Source organism: Schistocerca piceifrons, chromosome 7 (genome assembly GCF_021461385.2).
Source record: "Schistocerca piceifrons isolate TAMUIC-IGC-003096 chromosome 7, iqSchPice1.1, whole genome shotgun sequence".
In the NCBI taxonomy this organism is placed as follows: Eukaryota; Metazoa; Arthropoda; class Insecta; order Orthoptera; family Acrididae; genus Schistocerca; species Schistocerca piceifrons.
The window spans coordinates 9,483,806-9,499,190 of record NC_060144.1 but is presented as its reverse complement, the minus strand read 5'-3'; the positions used below and the strand labels follow the sequence as shown (position 1 = coordinate 9,499,190).

Here is a 15,385-nt window from a genome sequence, read left to right as displayed (position 1 = left end):
TCTTTTGCGAGAGCAATTCTTAAATACCGCACCCATTCATAATTTTTTTTATCCTTGACCACTTTTTTCGAAAGCGCTACGGTAGATGGGGCTGTTACAAAATTCATTTGCCTCCTGCGAGGATCGAACTCACGACCTCTGGTTTACTAGACCAGCGCTCTGCCACTGAGCTAAGGAGGCGCCGCCTAGCGCCCTTTTCGGGTACTTTATTCTTATGGACTAGTGAATCGGAGCCCTTCAGCTGGAAACGCACCGCATTAGCGACCATTACTTGCATTTAGTTAGCACAGCTGCTGCTTTCCTACACATCTCACACGATATCGATGTACGCCTAAAATTCCAAAACAACACATTTATTTCATTTCAGAGTTACTTTCAGCTTCAAAAACCATTCCTCTGATATTCATACGAAGCTAGGCATCGTCGTAACCCGTTACGTTCATTACGCAAGGCTCACGAGAGGGGCGCAGGTTGCATCCGCGTAGACACAAAATTTAGCGCCGCCCAGCGTGGGGCTCTAACCCACGACCCTCAGATTAAGAGTCTCATGCTCTACCGACCGAGCTAGCCGGGCTCCACACAACGCGTTACGAGGCATACAGTATTTATGCGACCTGCGACCATCTATGGAAGATCCTTTTGACTACAGCTTATTTCCTGCTGCCACAAATGAGCTACAATCCTATTCAATGGAAAATTGTCTCCGAAAGGCATCAAATCTACTTGAAATGATACGTGGCTATCAGCACCATTATTCAACACACATGCTCGACAGTGCGCAGACGCCTGTGGCGTAGCTCTTGGGTCCTGAGTCAGATGCAGTAGTTCCAAAAGAACTCTCCTGATCGGCACTGTGCCGAAAATTTCGCTACACAACCCCTTTGTCTTGCTTGAGCTTCAGGTAGGCGCCGGTTTGCAGCCAGGAAGCGAACAGCAGCAACTTTCAACTAATTTTGTACTACTCAAACAACACAGTAAAACAGCATGCAACTTTTGCAGAACTGGAAAAACTCGACCGTGACAGGATTCGAACCTGCAATCTTCGGATCCGAAGTCCGACGCCTTATCCATTAGGCCACACGGTCACTGGCGCAATATGCTTCCCCACACACACCTCATTTTCGCCATTTGTACTCTTGCCGGAATGAATTTCCCATCTTTGACGCAATCCTCCATCTCCAATTTCAGTACTAAAAAGGCGACGCTACTTCTTGCTGTGTCCCATCGCAAGTTACATTCAAGCCCTTATGACGCTGATCAAACAAGAGGTTGCAAATCAGCTTCAATCGCTTACTGCCATCTCTGTCGGTTGCAGAAGGTACCTCACCCTATGTCATACAATGCCGAGTTGCCGCTGTTACCAAAGCGGCGGCGGCGCCGCCGACGACGACGACGACGACGACGACGACAACCGCGAGGGTCTCTACCAGGGGTAGAAAATACATCACAAGAACTAAGTATTTCACGTCGGCATTCTCCGGAGACTGCCAAAAGCAACAGTTTCCGGTGCCTACTTTAATAGCACCATTCGCACTATTCTTTTGCGAGAGCAATTCTTAAATACCGCGCCAATTCATAATTTTTTTAATCCTTGACCACTTTTTTCGAAAGCGCTACGGTAGATGGGGCTGTTACAAAATTCATTTGCCTCCTGTGAGGATCGAACTCACGACCTCTGGTTTACTAGACCAGCGCTCTGCCACTGATCTAAGGAGGCGCCGCCTAGCGCCCTTTTCGGGTACTTTATTCTTATGGACTAGTGAATCGGAGCCCTTCAGCTGGAAACGCACCGCATTAGCGACCATTACTTGCATTTAGTTAGCACAGCTGCTGCTTTCCTACACATCTCACACGATATCGATGTACGCCTAAAATTCCAAAACAACACATTTATTTCATTTCAGAGTTACTTTCAGCTTCAAAAACCATTCCTCTGATATTCATACGAAGCTAGGCATCGTCGTAACCCGTTACGTTCATTACGCAAGGCTCACGAGAGGGGCGCAGGTTGCATCCGCGTAGACACAAAATTTAGCGCCGCCCAGCGTGGGGCTCCAACCCACGACCCTTAGATTAAGAGTCTCATGCTCTACCGACTGAGCTAGCCGGGCTCCACACAACGCGTTACGAGCCATACAGTATTTATGCGACCTGCGACCATCTATGGAAGATCCTTTTGACTACAGCTTATTTCCTGCTGCCACAAATGAGCTACAATCCTATTCAATGGAAAATTGTCTCCGAAAGGCATCAAATCTACTTGAAATGATACGTGGCTATCAGCACCATTATTCAACACACATGCTCGACAGTGCGCAGACGCCTGTGGCGTAGCTCTTGGGTCCTGAGTCAGATGCAGTAGTTCCAAAAGAACTCTCCTGATCGGCACTGTGCCGAAAATTTCGCTACACAACCCCTTTGTCTTGCTTGAGCTTCAGGTAGGCGCCGGTTTGCAGCCAGGAAGCGGACAGCAGCAACTTTCAACTAATTTTGTACTACTCAAACAACACAGTAAAACAGCATGCAACTTTTGCAGAACTGGAAAAACTCGACCGTGACAGGATTCGAACCTGCAATCTTCGGATCCGAAGTCCGACGCCTTATCCATTAGGCCACACGGTCACTGGCGCAATATGCTTCCCCACACACACCTCATTTTCGCCATTTGTACGCTTGCCGGAATGAATTTTCCATCTTTGACGCAATCCTCCATCTCCAATTTCAGTACTAAAAAGGCGACGCTACTTCTTGCTGTGTCCAATCGCAAGTTACATTCAAGCCCTTATGACGCTGATCAAACAAGAGGTTGCAAATCAGCTTCAATCGCTTACTGCCATCTCTGTCGGTTGCAGAAGGTAACTCACCCTATGTCATACAATGGCGAGTTGCCGCTGTTACCAAAGCGGCGGCGGCGGCGCCGACGACGACGACGACGACAACCGCGAGGGTCTCTACCAGGGGTAGAAAATACAAGAACTAAGTATTTCACGTCGGCATTCTCCGGAGACTGCCAAAAGCAACAGTTTCCGGTGCCTACTTTAATAGCACCATTCGCACTATTCTTTTGCGAGAGCAATTCTTAAATACCGCGCCAATTCATAATTTTTTTAATCCCTGACCACTTTTTTCGAAAGCGCTACGGTAGATGGGGCTGTTACAAAATTCATTTGCCTCCTGTGAGGATCGAACTCACGACCTCTGGTTTACTAGACCAGCGCTCTGCCACTGAGCTAAGGAGGCGCCGCCTAGCGCCCTTTTCGGGTACTTTATTCTTATGGACTAGTGAATCGGAGCCCTTCAGCTGGAAACGCACCGCATTAGCGACCATTACTTGCATTTAGTTAGCACAGCTGCTGCTTTCCTACACATCTCACACGATATCGATGTACGCCTAAAATTCCAAAACAACACATTTATTTCATTTCAGAGTTACTTTCAGCTTCAAAAACCATTCCTCTGATATTCATACGAAGCTAGGCATCGTCGTAACCCGTTACGTTCATTACGCAAGGCTCACGAGAGGGGCGCAGGTTGCATCCGCGTAGACACAAAATTTAGCGCCGCCCAGCGTGGGGCTCCAACCCACGACCCTTAGATTAAGAGTCTCATGCTCTACCGACTGAGCTAGCCGGGCTCCACACAACGCGTTACGAGCCATACAGTATTTATGCGACCTGCGACCATCTATGGAAGATCCTTTTGACTACAGCTTATTTCCTGCTGCCACAAATGAGCTACAATCCTATTCAATGGAAAATTGTCTCCGAAAGGCATCAAATCTACTTGAAATGATACGTGGCTATCAGCACCATTATTCAACACACATGCTCGACAGTGCGCAGACGCCTGTGGCGTAGCTCTTGGGTCCTGAGTCAGATGCAGTAGTTCCAAAAGAACTCTCCTGATCGGCACTGTGCCGAAAATTTCGCTACACAACCCCTTTGTCTTGCTTGAGCTTCAGGTAGGCGCCGGTTTGCAGCCAGGAAGCGGACAGCAGCAACTTTCAACTAATTTTGTACTACTCAAACAACACAGTAAAACAGCATGCAACTTTTGCAGAACTGGAAAAACTCGACCGTGACAGGATTCGAACCTGCAATCTTCGGATCCGAAGTCCGACGCCTTATCCATTAGGCCACACGGTCACTGGCGCATTATGCTTCCCCACACACACCTCATTTTCGCCATTTGTACGCTTGCCGGAATGAATTTCCCATCTTTGACGCAATCCTCCACCTCCAATTTCAGTACTAAAAAGGCGACGCTACTTCTTGCTGTGTCCCATCGCAAGTTACATTCAAGCCCTTATGACGCTGATCAAACAAGAGGTTGCAAATCAGCTTCAATCGCTTACTGCCATCTCTGTCGGTTGCAGAAGGTAACTCACCCTATGTCATACAATGGCGAGTTGCCGCTGTTACCAAAGCGGCGGCGGCGGCGCCGACGACGACGACGACGACAACCGCGAGGGTCTCTACCAGGGGTAGAAAATACATCACAAGAACTAAGTATTTCACGTCGGCATTCTCCGGAGACTGCCAAAAGCAACAGTTTCCGGTGCCTACTTTAATAGCACCATTCGCACTATTCTTTTGCGAGAGCAATTCTTAAATACCGCGCCAATTCATAATTTTTTTAATCCCTGACCACTTTTTTCGAAAGCGCTACGGTAGATGGGGCTGTTACAAAATTCATTTGCCTCCTGTGAGGATCGAACTCACGACCTCTGGTTTACTAGACCAGCGCTCTGCCACTGAGCTAAGGAGGCGCCGCCTAGCGCCCTTTTCGGGTACTTTATTCTTATGGACTAGTGAATCGGAGCCCTTCAGCTGGAAACGCACCGCATTAGCGACCATTACTTGCATTTAGTTAGCACAGCTGCTGCTTTCCTACACATCTCACACGATATCGATGTACGCCTAAAATTCCAAAACAACACATTTATTTCATTTCAGAGTTACTTTCAGCTTCAAAAACCATTCCTCTGATATTCATACGAAGCTAGGCATCGTCGTAACCCGTTACGTTCATTACGCAAGGCTCACGAGAGGGGCGCAGGTTGCATCCGCGTAGACACAAAATTTAGCGCCGCCCAGCGTGGGGCTCCAACCCACGACCCTTAGATTAAGAGTCTCATGCTCTACCGACTGAGCTAGCCGGGCTCCACACAACGCGTTACGAGCCATACAGTATTTATGCGACCTGCGACCATCTATGGAAGATCCTTTTGACTACAGCTTATTTCCTGCTGCCACAAATGAGCTACAATCCTATTCAATGGAAAATTGTCTCCGAAAGGCATCAAATCTACTTGAAATGATACGTGGCTATCAGCACCATTATTCAACACACATGCTCGACAGTGCGCAGACGCCTGTGGCGTAGCTCTTGGGTCCTGAGTCAGATGCAGTAGTTCCAAAAGAACTCTCCTGATCGGCACTGTGCCGAAAATTTCGCTACACAACCCCTTTGTCTTGCTTGAGCTTCAGGTAGGCGCCGGTTTGCAGCCAGGAAGCGGACAGCAGCAACTTTCAACTAATTTTGTACTACTCAAACAACACAGTAAAACAGCATGCAACTTTTGCAGAACTGGAAAAACTCGACCGTGACAGGATTCGAACCTGCAATCTTCGGATCCGAAGTCCGACGCCTTATCCATTAGGCCACACGGTCACTGGCGCAATATGCTTCCCCACACACACCTCATTTTCGCCATTTGTACGCTTGCCGGAATGAATTTCCCATCTTTGACGCAATCCTCCACCTCCAATTTCAGTACTAAAAAGGCGACGCTACTTCTTGCTGTGTCCCATCGCAAGTTACATTCAAGCCCTTATGACGCTGATCAAACAAGAGGTTGCAAATCAGCTTCAATCGCTTACTGCCATCTCTGTCGGTTGCAGAAGGTACCTCACCCTATGTCATACAATGGCGAGTTGCCGCTGTTACCAAAGCGGCGGCGGCGCCGCCGACGACGACGACAACCGCGAGGGTCTCTACCAGGGGTAGAAAATACATCACAAGAACTAAGTATTTCACGTCGGCATTCTCCGGAGACTGCCAAAAGCAACAGTTTCCGGTGCCTACTTTAATAGCACCATTCGCACTATTCTTTTGCGAGAGCAATTCTTAAATACCGCACCCATTCATAATTTTTTTTATCCTTGACCACTTTTTTCGAAAGCGCTACGGTAGATGGGGCTGTTACAAAATTCATTTGCCTCCTGCGAGGATCGAACTCACGACCTCTGGTTTACTAGACCAGCGCTCTGCCACTGAGCTAAGGAGGCGCCGCCTAGCGCCCTTTTCGGGTACTTTATTCTTATGGACTAGTGAATCGGAGCCCTTCAGCTGGAAACGCACCGCATTAGCGACCATTACTTGCATTTAGTTAGCACAGCTGCTGCTTTCCTACACATCTCACACGATATCGATGTACGCCTAAAATTCCAAAACAACACATTTATTTCATTTCAGAGTTACTTTCAGCTTCAAAAACCATTCCTCTGATATTCATACGAAGCTAGGCATCGTCGTAACCCGTTACGTTCATTACGCAAGGCTCACGAGAGGGGCGCAGGTTGCATCCGCGTAGACACAAAATTTAGCGCCGCCCAGCGTGGGGCTCCAACCCACGACCCTTAGATTAAGAGTCTCATGCTCTACCGACTGAGCTAGCCGGGCTCCACACAACGCGTTACGAGCCATACAGTATTTATGCGACCTGCGACCATCTATGGAAGATCCTTTTGACTACAGCTTATTTCCTGCTGCCACAAATGAGCTACAATCCTATTCAATGGAAAATTGTCTCCGAAAGGCATCAAATCTACTTGAAATGATACGTGGCTATCAGCACCATTATTCAACACACATGCTCGACAGTGCGCAGACGCCTGTGGCGTAGCTCTTGGGTCCTGAGTCAGATGCAGTAGTTCCAAAAGAACTCTCCTGATCGGCACTGTGCCGAAAATTTCGCTACACAACCCCTTTGTCTTGCTTGAGCTTCAGGTAGGCGCCGGTTTGCAGCCAGGAAGCGGACAGCAGCAACTTTCAACTAATTTTGTACTACTCAAACAACACAGTAAAACAGCATGCAACTTTTGCAGAACTGGAAAAACTCGACCGTGACAGGATTCGAACCTGCAATCTTCGGATCCGAAGTCCGACGCCTTATCCATTAGGCCACACGGTCACTGGCGCAATATGCTTCCCCACACACACCTCATTTTCGCCATTTGTACGCTTGCCGGAATGAATTTCCCATCTTTGACGCAATCCTCCATCTCCAATTTCAGTACTAAAAAGGCGACGCTACTTCTTGCTGTGTCCCATCGCAAGTTACATTCAAGCCCTTATGACGCTGATCAAACAAGAGGTTGCAAATCAGCTTCAATCGCTTACTGCCATCTCTGTCGGTTGCAGAAGGTACCTCACCCTATGTCATACAATGGCGAGTTGCCGCTGTTACCAAAGCGGCGGCGGCGCCGACGACGACGACGACGACGACGACGACGACAACCGCGAGGGTCTCTACCAGGGGTAGAAAATACATCACAAGAACTAAGTATTTCACGTCGGCATTCTCCGGAGACTGCCAAAAGCAACAGTTTCCGGTGCCTACTTTAATAGCACCATTCGCACTATTCTTTTGCGAGAGCAATTCTTAAATACCGCGCCAATTCATAATTTTTTTAATCCTTGACCACTTTTTTCGAAAGCGCTACGGTAGATGGGGCTGTTACAAAATTCATTTGTCTCCTGTGAGGATCGAACTCACGACCTCTGGTTTACTAGACCAGCGCTCTGCCACTGATCTAAGGAGGCGCCGCCTAGCGCCCTTTTCGGGTACTTTATTCTTATGGACTAGTGAATCGGAGCCCTTCAGCTGGAAACGCACCGCATTAGCGACCATTACTTGCATTTAGTTAGCACAGCTGCTGCTTTCCTACACATCTCACACGATATCGATGTACGCCTAAAATTCCAAAACAACACATTTATTTCATTTCAGAGTTACTTTCAGCTTCAAAAACCATTCCTCTGATATTCATACGAAGCTAGGCATCGTCGTAACCCGTTACGTTCATTACGCAAGGCTCACGAGAGGGGCGCAGGTTGCATCCGCGTAGACACAAAATTTAGCGCCGCCCAGCGTGGGGCTCCAACCCACGACCCTTAGATTAAGAGTCTCATGCTCTACCGACTGAGCTAGCCGGGCTCCACACAACGCGTTACGAGCCATACAGTATTTATGCGACCTGCGACCATCTGTGGAAGATCCTTTTGACTACAGCTTATTTCCTGCTGCCACAAATGAGCTACAATCCTATTCAATGGAAAATTGTCTCCGAAAGGCATCAAATCTACTTGAAATGATACGTGGCTATCAGCACCATTATTCAACACACATGCTCGACAGTGCGCAGACGCCTGTGGCGTAGCTCTTGGGTCCTGAGTCAGATGCAGTAGTTCCAAAAGAACTCTCCTGATCGGCACTGTGCCGAAAATTTCGCTACACAACCCCTTTGTCTTGCTTGAGCTTCAGGTAGGCGCCGGTTTGCAGCCAGGAAGCGGACAGCAGCAACTTTCAACTAATTTTGTACTACTCAAACAACACAGTAAAACAGCATGCAACTTTTGCAGAACTGGAAAAACTCGACCGTGACAGGATTCGAACCTGCAATCTTCGGATCCGAAGTCCGACGCCTTATCCATTAGGCCACACGGTCACTGGCGCAATATGCTTCCCCACACACACCTCATTTTCGCCATTTGTACGCTTGCCGGAATGAATTTTCCATCTTTGACGCAATCCTCCATCTCCAATTTCAGTACTAAAAAGGCGACGCTACTTCTTGCTGTGTCCAATCGCAAGTTACATTCAAGCCCTTATGACGCTGATCAAACAAGAGGTTGCAAATCAGCTTCAATCGCTTACTGCCATCTCTGTCGGTTGCAGAAGGTACCTCACCCTATGTCATACAATGGCGAGTTGCCGCTGTTACCAAAGCGGCGGCGGCGCCGCCGACGACGACGACGACAACCGCGAGGGTCTCTACCAGGGGTAGAAAATACATCACAAGAACTAAGTATTTCACGTCGGCATTCTCCGGAGACTGCCAAAAGCAACAGTTTCCGGTGCCTACTTTAATAGCACCATTCGCACTATTCTTTTGCGAGAGCAATTCTTAAATACCGCACCCATTCATAATTTTTTTTATCCTTGACCACTTTTTTCGAAAGCGCTACGGTAGATGGGGCTGTTACAAAATTCATTTGCCTCCTGCGAGGATCGAACTCACGACCTCTGGTTTACTAGACCAGCGCTCTGCCACTGAGCTAAGGAGGCGCCGCCTAGCGCCCTTTTCGGGTACTTTATTCTTATGGACTAGTGAATCGGAGCCCTTCAGCTGGAAACGCACCGCATTAGCGACCATTACTTGCATTTAGTTAGCACAGCTGCTGCTTTCCTACACATCTCACACGATATCGATGTACGCCTAAAATTCCAAAACAACACATTTATTTCATTTCAGAGTTACTTTCAGCTTCAAAAACCATTCCTCTGATATTCATACGAAGCTAGGCATCGTCGTAACCCGTTACGTTCATTACGCAAGGCTCACGAGAGGGGCGCAGGTTGCATCCGCGTAGACACAAAATTTAGCGCCGCCCAGCGTGGGGCTCTAACCCACGACCCTCAGATTAAGAGTCTCATGCTCTACCGACCGAGCTAGCCGGGCTCCACACAACGCGTTACGAGCCATACAGTATTTATGCGACCTGCGACCATCTATGGAAGATCCTTTTGACTACAGCTTATTTCCTGCTGCCACAAATGAGCTACAATCCTATTCAATGGAAAATTGTCTCCGAAAGGCATCAAATCTACTTGAAATGATACGTGGCTATCAGCACCATTATTCAACACACATGCTCGACAGTGCGCAGACGCCTGTGGCGTAGCTCTTGGGTCCTGAGTCAGATGCAGTAGTTCCAAAAGAACTCTCCTGATCGGCACTGTGCCGAAAATTTCGCTACACAACCCCTTTGTCTTGCTTGAGCTTCAGGTAGGCGCCGGTTTGCAGCCAGGAAGCGAACAGCAGCAACTTTCAACTAATTTTGTACTACTCAAACAACACAGTAAAACAGCATGCAACTTTTGCAGAACTGGAAAAACTCGACCGTGACAGGATTCGAACCTGCAATCTTCGGATCCGAAGTCCGACGCCTTATCCATTAGGCCACACGGTCACTGGCGCAATATGCTTCCCCACACACACCTCATTTTCGCCATTTGTACGCTTGCCGGAATGAATTTCCCATCTTTGACGCAATCCTCCATCTCCAATTTCAGTACTAAAAAGGCGACGCTACTTCTTGCTGTGTCCCATCGCAAGTTACATTCAAGCCCTTATGACGCTGATCAAACAAGAGGTTGCAAATCAGCTTCAATCGCTTACTGCCATCTCTGTCGGTTGCAGAAGGTACCTCACCCTATGTCATACAATGGCGAGTTGCCGCTGTTACCAAAGCGGCGGCGGCGCCGACGACGACGACGACGACGACGACGACAACCGCGAGGGTCTCTACCAGGGGTAGAAAATACATCACAAGAACTAAGTATTTCACGTCGGCATTCTCCGGAGACTGCCAAAAGCAACAGTTTCCGGTGCCTACTTTAATAGCACCATTCGCACTATTCTTTTGCGAGAGCAATTCTTAAATACCGCGCCAATTCATAATTTTTTTAATCCTTGACCACTTTTTTCGGAAGCGCTACGGTAGATGGGGCTGTTACAAAATTCATTTGCCTCCTGTGAGGATCGAACTCACGACCTCTGGTTTACTAGACCAGCGCTCTGCCACTGATCTAAGGAGGCGCCGCCTAGCGCCCTTTTCGGGTACTTTATTCTTATGGACTAGTGAATCGGAGCCCTTCAGCTGGAAACGCACCGCATTAGCGACCATTACTTGCATTTAGTTAGCACAGCTGCTGCTTTCCTACACATCTCACACGATATCGATGTACGCCTAAAATTCCAAAACAACACATTTATTTCATTTCAGAGTTACTTTCAGCTTCAAAAACCATTCCTCTGATATTCATACGAAGCTAGGCATCGTCGTAACCCGTTACGTTCATTACGCAAGGCTCACGAGAGGGGCGCAGGTTGCATCCGCGTAGACACAAAATTTAGCGCCGCCCAGCGTGGGGCTCCAACCCACGACCCTTAGATTAAGAGTCTCATGCTCTACCGACTGAGCTAGCCGGGCTCCACACAACGCGTTACGAGCCATACAGTATTTATGCGACCTGCGACCATCTATGGAAGATCCTTTTGACTACAGCTTATTTCCTGCTGCCACAAATGAGCTACAATCCTATTCAATGGAAAATTGTCTCCGAAAGGCATCAAATCTACTTGAAATGATACGTGGCTATCAGCACCATTATTCAACACACATGCTCGACAGTGCGCAGACGCCTGTGGCGTAGCTCTTGGGTCCTGAGTCAGATGCAGTAGTTCCAAAAGAACTCTCCTGATCGGCACTGTGCCGAAAATTTCGCTACACAACCCCTTTGTCTTGCTTGAGCTTCAGGTAGGCGCCGGTTTGCAGCCAGGAAGCGGACAGCAGCAACTTTCAACTAATTTTGTACTACTCAAACAACACAGTAAAACAGCATGCAACTTTTGCAGAACTGGAAAAACTCGACCGTGACAGGATTCGAACCTGCAATCTTCGGATCCGAAGTCCGACGCCTTATCCATTAGGCCACACGGTCACTGGCGCAATATGCTTCCCCACACACACCTCATTTTCGCCATTTGTACGCTTGCCGGAATGAATTTCCCATCTTTGACGCAATCCTCCATCTCCAATTTCAGTACTAAAAAGGCGACGCTACTTCTTGCTGTGTCCCATCGCAAGTTACATTCAAGCCCTTATGACGCTGATCAAACAAGAGGTTGCAAATCAGCTTCAATCGCTTACTGCCATCTCTGTCGGTTGCAGAAGGTACCTCACCCTATGTCATACAATGGCGAGTTGCCGCTGTTACCAAAGCGGCGGCGGCGCCGACGACGACGACGACGACGACGACAACCGCGAGGGTCTCTACCAGGGGTAGAAAATACATCACAAGAACTAAGTATTTCACGTCGGCATTCTCCGGAGACTGCCAAAAGCAACAGTTTCCGGTGCCTACTTTAATAGCACCATTCGCACTATTCTTTTGCGAGAGCAATTCTTAAATACCGCGCCAATTCATAATTTTTTTAATCCTTGACCACTTTTTTCGAAAGCGCTACGGTAGATGGGGCTGTTACAAAATTCATTTGCCTCCTGTGAGGATCGAACTCACGACCTCTGGTTTACTAGACCAGCGCTCTGCCACTGAGCTAAGGAGGCGCCGCCTAGCGCCCTTTTCGGGTACTTTATTCTTATGGACTAGTGAATCGGAGCCCTTCAGCTGGAAACGCACCGCATTAGCGACCATTACTTGCATTTAGTTAGCACAGCTGCTGCTTTCCTACACATCTCACACGATATCGATGTACGCCTAAAATTCCAAAACAACACATTTATTTCATTTCAGAGTTACTTTCAGCTTCAAAAACCATTCCTCTGATATTCATACGAAGCTAGGCATCGTCGTAACCCGTTACGTTCATTACGCAAGGCTCACGAGAGGGGCGCAGGTTGCATCCGCGTAGACACAAAATTTAGCGCCGCCCAGCGTGGGGCTCCAACCCACGACCCTTAGATTAAGAGTCTCATGCTCTACCGACTGAGCTAGCCGGGCTCCACACAACGCGTTACGAGCCATACAGTATTTATGCGACCTGCGACCATCTATGGGAGATCCTTTTGACTACAGCTTATTTCCTGCTGCCACAAATGAGCTACAATCCTATTCAATGGAAAATTGTCTCCGAAAGGCATCAAATCTACTTGAAATGATACGTGGCTATCAGCACCATTATTCAACACACATGCTCGACAGTGCGCAGACGCCTGTGGCGTAGCTCTTGGGTCCTGAGTCAGATGCAGTAGTTCCAAAAGAACTCTCCTGATCGGCACTGTGCCGAAAATTTCGCTACACAACCCCTTTGTCTTGCTTGAGCTTCAGGTAGGCGCCGGTTTGCAGCCAGGAAGCGGACAGCAGCAACTTTCAACTAATTTTGTACTACTCAAACAACACAGTAAAACAGCATGCAACTTTTGCAGAACTGGAAAAACTCGACCGTGACAGGATTCGAACCTGCAATCTTCGGATCCGAAGTCCGACGCCTTATCCATTAGGCCACACGGTCACTGGCGCAATATGCTTCCCCACACACACCTCATTTTCGCCATTTGTACGCTTGCCGGAATGAATTTCCCATCTTTGACGCAATCCTCCATCTCCAATTTCAGTACTAAAAAGGCGACGCTACTTCTTGCTGTGTCCCATCGCAAGTTACATTCAAGCCCTTATGACGCTGATCAAACAAGAGGTTGCAAATCAGCTTCAATCGCTTACTGCCATCTCTGTCGGTTGCAGAAGGTACCTCACCCTATGTCATACAATGGCGAGTTGCCGCTGTTACCAAAGCGGCGGCGGCGCCGACGACGACGACGACGACGACGACGACGACGACAACCGCGAGGGTCTCTACCAGGGGTAGAAAATACATCACAAGAACTAAGTATTTCACGTCGGCATTCTCCGGAGACTGCCAAAAGCAACAGTTTCCGGTGCCTACTTTAATAGCACCATTCGCACTATTCTTTTGCGAGAGCAATTCTTAAATACCGCACCAATTCATAATTTTTTTAATCCTTGACCACTTTTTTCGAAAGCGCTACGGTAGATGGGGCTGTTACAAAATTCATTTGCCTCCTGTGAGGATCGAACTCACGACCTCTGGTTTACTAGACCAGCGCTCTGCCACTGAGCTAAGGAGGCGCCGCCTAGCGCCCTTTTCGGGTACTTTATTCTTATGGACTAGTGAATCGGAGCCCTTCAGCTGGAAACGCACCGCATTAGCGACCATTACTTGCATTTAGTTAGCACAGCTGCTGCTTTCCTACACATCTCACACGATATCGATGTACGCCTAAAATTCCAAAACAACACATTTATTTCATTTCAGAGTTACTTTCAGCTTCAAAAACCATTCCTCTGATATTCATACGAAGCTAGGCATCGTCGTAACCCGTTACGTTCATTACGCAAGGCTCACGAGAGGGGCGCAGGTTGCATCCGCGTAGACACAAAATTTAGCGCCGCCCAGCGTGGGGCTCGAACCCACGACCCTCAGATTAAGAGTCTCATGCTCTACCGACTGAGCTAGCCGGGCTCCACACAACGCGTTACGAGCCATACAGTATTTATGCGACCTGCGACCATCTATGGAAGATCCTTTTGACTACAGCTTATTTCCTGCTGCCACAAATGAGCTACAATCCTATTCAATGGAAAATTGTCTCCGAAAGGCATCAAATCTACTTGAAATGATACGTGGCTATCAGCACCATTATTCAACACACATGCTCGACAGTGCGCAGACGCCTGTGGCGTAGCTCTTGGGTCCTGAGTCAGATGCAGTAGTTCCAAAAGAACTCTCCTGATCGGCACTGTGCCGAAAATTTCGCTACACAACCCCTTTGTCTTGCTTGAGCTTCAGGTAGGCGCCGGTTTGCAGCCAGGAAGCGGACAGCAGCAACTTTCAACTAATTTTGTACTACTCAAACAACACAGTAAAACAGCATGCAACTTTTGCAGAACTGGAAAAACTCGACCGTGACAGGATTCGAACCTGCAATCTTCGGATCCGAAGTCCGACGCCTTATCCATTAGGCCACACGGTCACTGGCGCAATATGCTTCCCCACACACACCTCATTTTCGCCATTTGTACGCTTGCCGGAATGAATTTCCCATCTTTGACGCAATCCTCCATCTCCAATTTCAGTACTAAAAAGGCGACGCTACTTCTTGCTGTGTCCCATCGCAAGTTACATTCAAGCCCTTATGACGCTGATCAAACAAGAGGTTGCAAATCAGCTTCAATCGCTTACTGCCATCTCTGTCGGTTGCAGAAGGTACCTCACCCTATGTCATACAATGGCGAGTTGCCGCTGTTACCAAAGCGGCGGCGGCGCCGCCGACGACGACGACAACCGCGAGGGTCTCTACCAGGGGTAGAAAATACATCACAAGAACTAAGTATTTCACGTCGGCATTCTCCGGAGACTGCCAAAAGCAACAGTTTCCGGTGCCTACTTTAATAGCACCATTCGCACTATTCTTTTGCGAGAGCAATTCTTAAATACCGCACCCATTCATAATTTTTTTTATCCTTGACCACTTTTTTCGAAAGCGCTACGGTAGA

General features: G+C 48.2%; 30 non-coding genes across 30 annotated transcripts; all 30 read right to left on the bottom strand.

Annotated features, from left to right (window-relative positions):
* Nucleotides 1-108: 108 nt before the first annotated feature.
* On the bottom strand, nucleotides 109-180 carry Trnat-agu. The gene has a single exon. It is a non-coding gene; the product is annotated as a tRNA-Thr (tRNA).
* Nucleotides 181-501: 321 nt separating this feature from the next.
* On the bottom strand, nucleotides 502-574 carry Trnak-cuu. The gene has a single exon. It is a non-coding gene; the product is annotated as a tRNA-Lys (tRNA).
* Nucleotides 575-1,012: 438 nt separating this feature from the next.
* Nucleotides 1,013-1,085, bottom strand: Trnar-ucg. The gene has a single exon. It is a non-coding gene; the product is annotated as a tRNA-Arg (tRNA).
* Nucleotides 1,086-1,645: 560 nt separating this feature from the next.
* Trnat-agu lies at nucleotides 1,646-1,717 on the bottom strand. The gene has a single exon. It is a non-coding gene; the product is annotated as a tRNA-Thr (tRNA).
* A 321-nt stretch (nucleotides 1,718-2,038) lies between these two features.
* On the bottom strand, nucleotides 2,039-2,111 carry Trnak-cuu. Its single transcript has one exon. It is a non-coding gene; the product is annotated as a tRNA-Lys (tRNA).
* A 438-nt stretch (nucleotides 2,112-2,549) lies between these two features.
* Nucleotides 2,550-2,622, bottom strand: Trnar-ucg. Its single transcript has one exon. It is a non-coding gene; the product is annotated as a tRNA-Arg (tRNA).
* A 546-nt stretch (nucleotides 2,623-3,168) lies between these two features.
* On the bottom strand, nucleotides 3,169-3,240 carry Trnat-agu. Its single transcript has one exon. It is a non-coding gene; the product is annotated as a tRNA-Thr (tRNA).
* A 321-nt stretch (nucleotides 3,241-3,561) lies between these two features.
* Nucleotides 3,562-3,634, bottom strand: Trnak-cuu. The gene has a single exon. It is a non-coding gene; the product is annotated as a tRNA-Lys (tRNA).
* A 438-nt stretch (nucleotides 3,635-4,072) lies between these two features.
* On the bottom strand, nucleotides 4,073-4,145 carry Trnar-ucg. Its single transcript has one exon. It is a non-coding gene; the product is annotated as a tRNA-Arg (tRNA).
* Nucleotides 4,146-4,696: 551 nt separating this feature from the next.
* Trnat-agu lies at nucleotides 4,697-4,768 on the bottom strand. The gene has a single exon. It is a non-coding gene; the product is annotated as a tRNA-Thr (tRNA).
* A 321-nt stretch (nucleotides 4,769-5,089) lies between these two features.
* Nucleotides 5,090-5,162, bottom strand: Trnak-cuu. Its single transcript has one exon. It is a non-coding gene; the product is annotated as a tRNA-Lys (tRNA).
* Nucleotides 5,163-5,600: 438 nt separating this feature from the next.
* On the bottom strand, nucleotides 5,601-5,673 carry Trnar-ucg. Its single transcript has one exon. It is a non-coding gene; the product is annotated as a tRNA-Arg (tRNA).
* A 545-nt stretch (nucleotides 5,674-6,218) lies between these two features.
* Trnat-agu lies at nucleotides 6,219-6,290 on the bottom strand. The gene has a single exon. It is a non-coding gene; the product is annotated as a tRNA-Thr (tRNA).
* A 321-nt stretch (nucleotides 6,291-6,611) lies between these two features.
* Trnak-cuu lies at nucleotides 6,612-6,684 on the bottom strand. The gene has a single exon. It is a non-coding gene; the product is annotated as a tRNA-Lys (tRNA).
* Nucleotides 6,685-7,122: 438 nt separating this feature from the next.
* On the bottom strand, nucleotides 7,123-7,195 carry Trnar-ucg. Its single transcript has one exon. It is a non-coding gene; the product is annotated as a tRNA-Arg (tRNA).
* A 560-nt stretch (nucleotides 7,196-7,755) lies between these two features.
* Nucleotides 7,756-7,827, bottom strand: Trnat-agu. Its single transcript has one exon. It is a non-coding gene; the product is annotated as a tRNA-Thr (tRNA).
* A 321-nt stretch (nucleotides 7,828-8,148) lies between these two features.
* Trnak-cuu lies at nucleotides 8,149-8,221 on the bottom strand. Its single transcript has one exon. It is a non-coding gene; the product is annotated as a tRNA-Lys (tRNA).
* Nucleotides 8,222-8,659: 438 nt separating this feature from the next.
* Nucleotides 8,660-8,732, bottom strand: Trnar-ucg. The gene has a single exon. It is a non-coding gene; the product is annotated as a tRNA-Arg (tRNA).
* A 548-nt stretch (nucleotides 8,733-9,280) lies between these two features.
* Trnat-agu lies at nucleotides 9,281-9,352 on the bottom strand. The gene has a single exon. It is a non-coding gene; the product is annotated as a tRNA-Thr (tRNA).
* Nucleotides 9,353-9,673: 321 nt separating this feature from the next.
* Nucleotides 9,674-9,746, bottom strand: Trnak-cuu. The gene has a single exon. It is a non-coding gene; the product is annotated as a tRNA-Lys (tRNA).
* Nucleotides 9,747-10,184: 438 nt separating this feature from the next.
* Trnar-ucg lies at nucleotides 10,185-10,257 on the bottom strand. The gene has a single exon. It is a non-coding gene; the product is annotated as a tRNA-Arg (tRNA).
* Nucleotides 10,258-10,814: 557 nt separating this feature from the next.
* Nucleotides 10,815-10,886, bottom strand: Trnat-agu. The gene has a single exon. It is a non-coding gene; the product is annotated as a tRNA-Thr (tRNA).
* Nucleotides 10,887-11,207: 321 nt separating this feature from the next.
* Trnak-cuu lies at nucleotides 11,208-11,280 on the bottom strand. Its single transcript has one exon. It is a non-coding gene; the product is annotated as a tRNA-Lys (tRNA).
* A 438-nt stretch (nucleotides 11,281-11,718) lies between these two features.
* Nucleotides 11,719-11,791, bottom strand: Trnar-ucg. Its single transcript has one exon. It is a non-coding gene; the product is annotated as a tRNA-Arg (tRNA).
* Nucleotides 11,792-12,345: 554 nt separating this feature from the next.
* On the bottom strand, nucleotides 12,346-12,417 carry Trnat-agu. The gene has a single exon. It is a non-coding gene; the product is annotated as a tRNA-Thr (tRNA).
* A 321-nt stretch (nucleotides 12,418-12,738) lies between these two features.
* On the bottom strand, nucleotides 12,739-12,811 carry Trnak-cuu. The gene has a single exon. It is a non-coding gene; the product is annotated as a tRNA-Lys (tRNA).
* Nucleotides 12,812-13,249: 438 nt separating this feature from the next.
* On the bottom strand, nucleotides 13,250-13,322 carry Trnar-ucg. The gene has a single exon. It is a non-coding gene; the product is annotated as a tRNA-Arg (tRNA).
* Nucleotides 13,323-13,885: 563 nt separating this feature from the next.
* Nucleotides 13,886-13,957, bottom strand: Trnat-agu. The gene has a single exon. It is a non-coding gene; the product is annotated as a tRNA-Thr (tRNA).
* Nucleotides 13,958-14,278: 321 nt separating this feature from the next.
* Trnak-cuu lies at nucleotides 14,279-14,351 on the bottom strand. Its single transcript has one exon. It is a non-coding gene; the product is annotated as a tRNA-Lys (tRNA).
* Nucleotides 14,352-14,789: 438 nt separating this feature from the next.
* Nucleotides 14,790-14,862, bottom strand: Trnar-ucg. Its single transcript has one exon. It is a non-coding gene; the product is annotated as a tRNA-Arg (tRNA).
* Between the last annotated feature and the right edge of the window lie 523 nt (nucleotides 14,863-15,385).